Below are 7141 nucleotides of genomic sequence, written 5' to 3'. Positions count from 1 at the left end.
TACAGTTATTTGTTTACTGGCTAAAAACTCCCTCACAGACAGTGCTGTGTGAGCTGGTGCATTGTCGTGATGCAAGAGCCATGAATTGTTGGTGAAAAAAGTCGTCTAACTTTTTCACACAACCTTTTCAGCACTCCAAATAGTAAATTTGGTTAACTGTCTGTCCAGTTGGTATGAATTCATAATAAATAATCCCTCTGATATCAAAAAGGCTAGCAACATCATTGCAACAATTTCATGAACTTAATTGTCAGATCTCGTATGATGTCAGAGGGTAGTAGATTGTGGGAGGGGGATATCACTTTGTGAGGATTGTAAATGTCTAACTATTACATTGTTTTGTATACCTGAAACTAATATATAAATATATAAACATATAAATATATAAATAAATAAATAAGCAGTCTGGTCTAAAAGTTGCTACTCTTAAAACTAAGCTAAGTTGGGTGTCAGTGGAAAGAGGCAAGTAAATGAATGTAGGATTCAGAACAGCAAGTGAGCCCTGCATGGTGTGGAAATCAGAAGAAGGTGGCTTTTAGGAGGTGTCATGTAGGATAAGTAGGATTTTAATGGGTGAAGGTGGCAGAAGTCTAGTTAGAGGGGAAAGTATGTATAAAGGCCCTGTGGTGGTAACTCTGGGGTGGGGAGGGGTGAGTGGGTGCCTACTGAGGAAACAACTAAAGCATCTACTATATAGAGTGGTGAGAGTTAGGACTACAAAGGAGGTTGGAAACATAATATAGAAGGCTTTGAATTCCAGGTTGGGGAAATCAGTCTTGATTTCATAGGAAATAGTGATTCCACAAGAGGCATGGCATAAGCCAATGGATGATTTGTAAAGAACAAGCTGGTGGCAACCGCTGAGAGTGGATACATGGTGCTCAGTGGAGACTAGGAATAAAGGCCTGACCTAAGGCCAAGACACCTAAGATGAAGAGGAGGGGATGTATTTAAGAGCTGTTTAAGAAGTAGAATCAACAGAATTCAGTGACTAATTAGATGTGGAGACTGAGCAAGAGAGAGGAGTTATGGTGACTCCATTTAGGAGTCTGGCTGGCTGGTAATGCTGTTAACTGAAAAGTTGACTTTTTTGGCCCTGGCCTTATGAAAGATATGAGGTCATAGAGGGAAAATAACAGTGCCAAAGCATTTGAATAATACTGCCACCTTGCATTTCTATAGCTTTTTATAATTTTTCTAAATTAAAGTTTATTGGAGTGACAATGGTTAGTAAAGTTACATAGGTTTTAAATGTACAATTCTGTAATACTTTTACATCTACTATATACCACATTTTATAGCAAGATGGTATCCACTGGAGCACAGGATTGGTAAGAGGGAAGCTGAGTAAACATTACTAGCCCCATTTAGCAGGTGAGAGAATATGCTCAGGGCTGGGGCAGACTTATTCAGGTTCTCAAGGACTTGCCTGTTATACACTCTGGCTGCTCCCAGCACAGGCCTGCCCCAAGTCAGATTTTTTAACTTCCAGGTAAGTAGATTCTTTTTTCATAATGGCCTACTACTAAGCCCAGCCCAAGAGGTGGCATTGTAAAGACCCAACAAATGTTTGACCTTAAGGCTGGGCTGCTTTGAAAGTAGCCCTCAAGGTGGGAACCCCAAGGAAAGCATTTGGTAAGTCTTCTATTTATACCTTGTATACAGATACAGCTCACTCACCTACACAAAAAGCTGATGGAAACTCATAAAAGCCCGGCCTTGGCACCAAGCACCAGACACTGTTATGTCCTTTCCACTCACATGTTTGGTCCCACTGTTCCTTATTTTCCTCCTCCTTTTGCACCTGGACTTCTAATGCCCACTTTAGGGTCCTCATTTGAATAATGTTTTTAATTCTGATTATTTAATCCTCAGACCTTAGCCTGCTCTTCCAGGTACAGCTGCTCCAGGTATCCTAGATCCAGGCACTTCTAATTTCTGAACAAACACTTATTACCCATTTTCCTGGAAGTCTCCATTCCCATCTTCCCTTGGGGTGGGATATTGGACCTTGAGCCTGGATGCTGACAGCGCTGGCTCTTCTGGGACCCTCAGGTCCAGCCACAATAGGCACTCACAGTGCTCAGTGGGAGAAGCATGAGGGGCCCATATTCTTACTTTCCCAACTACTGAGGCCTCCACAGAGAGTGACTAGGTTGACTGGATTATCTCCCACTACTGGGTCCACACCTACCAAGCATCCAAAATGAGGCTATGTGTGCCAAGGATACAAGCCACAATGACAGTTAAGATTGTCCACCATCTGGACAGGGCCTGCATAGGCCAGGCACTTGACAGAGAGACTATACACACATCATTGTCAATCCCCACAAGGTACATGTCATATCTTCCATTTTATAGATGAAGATGCTGAGGCCTAGAAAAGGTCTTGCTTATCCAAGGTCACATAGCTGGTAGGTCATGGAGCCAAGAATAAGACCCGGGTCTGTTTGACTCTAAAACTCATAATATCACTTAACCTCTTACAGGTTTCCGGGAGTAATGACAAAGGGCCTAGGTGAATTTATCTAAATTAAGCATACTTAACATATTAAAATGAATGGAATTATCTGCTCTGTGGTGATCACTTTTTAAACTTTGTTCATTATTTTATTTCTAAAAGAATGCAACATTAAAAAGATATTAGAGAACATCAAGTAAAGGGGTATGGCCCCATACCCCTCTGCCTGGTTTAGCCCATCCTTGAGAGATTGTGTCTTGTTCTGGGACTCACATTTGAAGAGGGATACAAATACTAGAGTGTGTCCAGGAGGGCATGAGATGGCTGGGGAGGGGGATGATACCCAGGCCACATGAGGAAAGGTTGGAAGGACCTGGAGCTGTTTAGAGACAATGCTGGGTGACATGAGTCAGATCATGTTATTCTCTGCTCCCATCTAATTCAGGAGAAGAGCCAAGGTCTTTACAATGGTCTACAAGGCCCCTTACAATCTCCCCCACTCCAACATTACCTCTGTGACCTCATCTGCTTTCACTGTCCCCTCCCTCCACTTCAGCCCCACTAGACTCCTGGTTGTTCCTGGTATACATTGTCTGCTCTTGCCTCAGTGCTTTAGCTCCTCTCTCAAATATGACCTTCTCGGTGAGTCCACTCTTGGCCTCTCTATTTTATTTATTTATTATTATTTTTTTTTAGCTGAGCCATCCCGCCACCTGTTGGCAGCTCATGGCTGCTCAGCTCGGGCTGGACTCAAACCGCTGTTGCTCAGAGCTCAAACTCTTGAGCGAGCTCTTAACCAACTGAGCCACTCAGACGGCCCATGGCCTCTCTATTTTAAATTGCAACCCTGTGTCTCTTCTTCCCTACTGTATTTTTCCCCATTGTACCAATCACTATCTGACATACTACAAGGCCTGACAATTAAGTTCGTGAACTTGTTGAACCGATGCTGCTAACCTTTTTTGACATCAGAGGGATTATTCATTATGAATTTGTACAAACAGAACAGTTAACCAAGTTTACTACTTGGAAGTGCTGAAAAGGCTGTGTGAAAAAGTTAGACGACCTCAACTTTTTGTCAACAATTCATGGCTCTTGCATCACGACAATGCACCAGCTCACACGCACTGTCTGTGAGGCAATTTTTAGCCAGTAAACAAGTGTATTGGAACACCCTCCCTACTCACCTGATATGGCCCCCAATGACTTCTTCCTTTACCCAAAGATAAAGGAAATATTGAAAGTAAGACATGTTGATGACATTCAGGATGTCAAGGGTAATATGATGACAGCTGTGATGGCCATTCTAGAAAAAGAGTTCCAAAATTGTTTTGAAGGGTGGATTGGGCACTGGCATTGGTGTATAGCTTCCCAAGGGGAGTATTTCAAAGGTGACTGTAGTGATATTCAGCAATGAAGTATGTAGTACTTTTTCTAGGATGAGTTCACAAACTTAATTGTCAGACCTCGATAATTTTTGTGTATTTATTTTGGTTATTATCTGTCCCCCCACCCTCCCCTCTAAAAAAGTAAACCCCATGAGGGCAGAAATTTTTTTCTCTCTCTTGTTCACTGCTGCATCACCAGCACCTAGGACAGAACCTGGCATATAATAGGTACCCAACGTTTCTTGAACCAAAGGACATTATCTTTGCCTTCAGATCTGGTAAGGCTATTACAGGGCAAAGAGAGCACACAAGATCCATGTGGCTCTGAGGGACTAAGCTTGGTTGATTCCAGATCAATATAAGAAGGGACATCTTAGACATTAAAACTGCTCCAATAATCTATGCCAGTGGAGGTGAGCAGGAATGGGACAGATGGTATAGGGGTCATTTAAGCATCAAAAGGGGAAGGGTCTGGAAAGGACTTAAGCTTGAGATTCTATGTTCTCCAAACCCCTCATTTATAGGTGAAGAAACTGAGGGTCTGAGAAATCACCCAAGTTTCCATCAGTTGCAGGCAGGGCAGGGACTAAAATCTTGGTGTCATGAATTCTCCGACAGTGAAATCATTTTTATTTTTAATAGATAGTATTTTGTGGTAGGGTAATTTCTGAAAATATTCATGTTTGTTCTCATCTGTTGTCCCTCTATGTCACCACCCTCAATTCCCCTGCTCCATGGAAGTAACCAAGCCCTTGATAGACCTGTTGCAAGAGATATTCCAAAGTGTAGAAATCAGGAACAGGCTAAAGCCACAAATTCTCCGATTCTTTTAAGAAAGCCTGAAACCCCCGCTGAGGACATATTATCATAAAAGAGAAGAGTCTTTGGAAATCCCAAAGTGAAAAAGGGAGATTCCTAACATTCCCAGTCCCATGTGGAAAGGGAGAGCTCCTGAGTTGGGCAGAAGGAATTCAAGCATTGTTTATGGCAGTGCTTCAAAGACAGCGAGGAGATGGCTCTACGGTGCCCAGAGGGAGGCAGAACCTAAGTCCCCAGGGATCTCAACTTCCCCTCCCACACTGGTGGCATGGAAAATGAGGGTGTCAGTGGTGACTGGAATAGACTAGAGATTAGCTGTTCTTGCCCTAATTTATGGATAAAACAATCATCCCCTGGAGGCCAGTGCAACTCTCAGGGGGCCCTCAGTCATAAATGACATGGAATATTTTGCTTTCCTGTTAGGATGGGGAGCTTGGACTGAGAACTCAGTTACTTTAAAGAAAACAAACAAGTACTATTTCTTGGTCACCCACATGAGTTGTGGACAGAGATTGGATGCCCATTTCATTTCTGAATCTTGAAGGACATAACATTACTTTTAATCACAGAATTTGTGACCAGGCAAAGAATTCAGTTCCTGTTGGTGATGGGTGCTCACAGGAGCCCTTGGGAAGCCTCATGAGGTGCTCCATGGGCTGGGAGAACCACGCAGAAAATGTGCTCTGGCATTCAAAGGGAGGAGTGGAAAAACAGGAGAGAAACTGAAGGAGCAGAGGAGAGTAGCCTTAAGAGCCCATCAGACAGCAATTATTCTCCCAGAGAATGAGACTTTTTCCCACTGTGGCTATTAAGTGATTTACAATTAAATAACTCTTCATGAGGCAGTGCTCCAATTGATGGTGAAGGTCTGAGTGGCAGGAGGCCCGTTTTCCAGGCATCTAAGTGCTCACATCTATTGACTCACTCTGCTATTCATCATCTTTCCCAGGCCACTTATTAGCAGGTTTAAGTGGGAGGGGGGTAGGGCCCACCTGGCTGGGAACAATTCTCAGAGAGCCAAGGCTGGATGTGGAAGTGGGGAAAGGGAGTCCCTCCCTGGGCTCACAAGGGCCTCTGACGCAGGCTCAGGTTTGGAGTTAGGAGGCTGGGCTGGGCCCAGTGGGATAACGAGGCAGAGCTTTAGGATGCTCTGACTTTGTGCCTGCTGCTGAGGGCATTACTGAGATTTACCTCTAGTACCCCTAATATACAGCTAACCAGCAGCTTCACTCAGGTTCAATGGTAAACGCAGGAGAGTGGAGTCCAGTGATCTGGCTGTGAACTTTAGCAAGTCTCTTAACCTAGCTGAGGTTCAGTTTACTCATATGAAAATGCAGGAAACGTCAATCTCATAGAGTTGAGATAAGGATTACACAAGATAATGTAGTTAAAGTGTCTAGTGCCTGCCACATATCAATGATAATATTCACTCGGTGTTTGGAAAACTATTAGCAATAATCTCTCTTCCATCATATTTTCCACCATAGCCTGCCCATTCTCTTTCCCACTCTAATGTGCAATCAATGTTCTATATTACCGTGAGCAAGTCATTCCACTTCTTCATGCCTCCGCAGCCTCATCTGTAATGTGGGGATAAAATCATCTACTTTGCCTACCTGCTTCAGGGGCCTTTTAGATGATAATGATGATGTAGAGTTTGCAGACTAGAAAGTGATACCCTCAGTTCACTTGCTGTTATTGGATAGGTCTTGCTTTCAGAAGCCATGCAGCCCAGCCTGTCTAGGAATTATCTAGAGAAAGAACACAATCAGTAGGGCCCAGAGCCTAGTCAGGATGGGGGGCAGTGGAGAGCTACCAGCTTGCCCATAGCATTCTCCAAAAGGCTTGTACAAAGGTTTCTTATCTGTTGGGTTTACATCTGCTGTAGCAGAAACTGGGGACAAAGGCAGCTAACTTGCTAGGCACAACCTCAGCCCTCAAGTGGACAAGCAATGGAGCTGATGACAAATGTGGTTTTCTTGAAGATCTATAGGAAGGTCTTAGAAGGTTCTCTCCACCAATGCCCCCCTCCAGTATTGTAAAGGACTCCCCAGGGGGGGCACAACAAAGGCAGCCATCATTCATAGTACAACCATTCTTACCACTCATCTTGTCCAGCAGGTCCAATGCATTAGCCATGTGGGGTACCACAAAAAAGAACTCCACCCCAGGCCAAATGAGTCAGAGTCAGGGTGGTGAGTGCTGCACCTAGGTAGTTGAAAAAGTCCCATGGGCCACTCTGAGGTAGCCCAATCTTCTGACTTGCATATGGAAACTAGTCAAGTCTACGCGGTCTGACAATTAAGTTTGCAAACTTGTTGCAACGATGTTGCTAACCTTTTTTGACATCAGAGGGATTACTCATTATGCAGCATTTTTTTTTTTTAGCTGAGCCATCCTGCTACCTGTTGGCAGCTCAGCGGCTGCTCAGCTCGGGCTGGACTCGAACCGCTGTTGCTCAGAGCTCAAACTC

The 7141-nt window shown here is 43.9% G+C and overlaps 1 long non-coding RNA gene across 1 annotated transcript in view; it reads right to left on the bottom strand.

Moving 5' to 3' along the window:
• Positions 1 to 6994, bottom strand: part of LOC109390087 (uncharacterized) — a 16595-nt gene extending 9601 nt beyond the window's left edge. Inside the window, exons 1-2 of the long non-coding RNA XR_002125498.1 lie at positions 6771 to 6994; positions 6285 to 6419 (exon numbers count right to left, since the gene is read on the bottom strand). This is a non-coding gene — a long non-coding RNA (uncharacterized LOC109390087). The remainder of the gene's footprint in view (positions 1 to 6284; positions 6420 to 6770) is intronic.
• Positions 6995 to 7141: the final 147 nt, after the last annotated feature.

Source organism: Hipposideros armiger, unplaced genomic scaffold, assembly GCF_001890085.2.
Source record: "Hipposideros armiger isolate ML-2016 unplaced genomic scaffold, ASM189008v1 scaffold_254, whole genome shotgun sequence".
Taxonomy (NCBI): Eukaryota; Metazoa; Chordata; class Mammalia; order Chiroptera; family Hipposideridae; genus Hipposideros; species Hipposideros armiger.
This window is presented reverse-complemented; position numbering and strand designations above follow the sequence as displayed.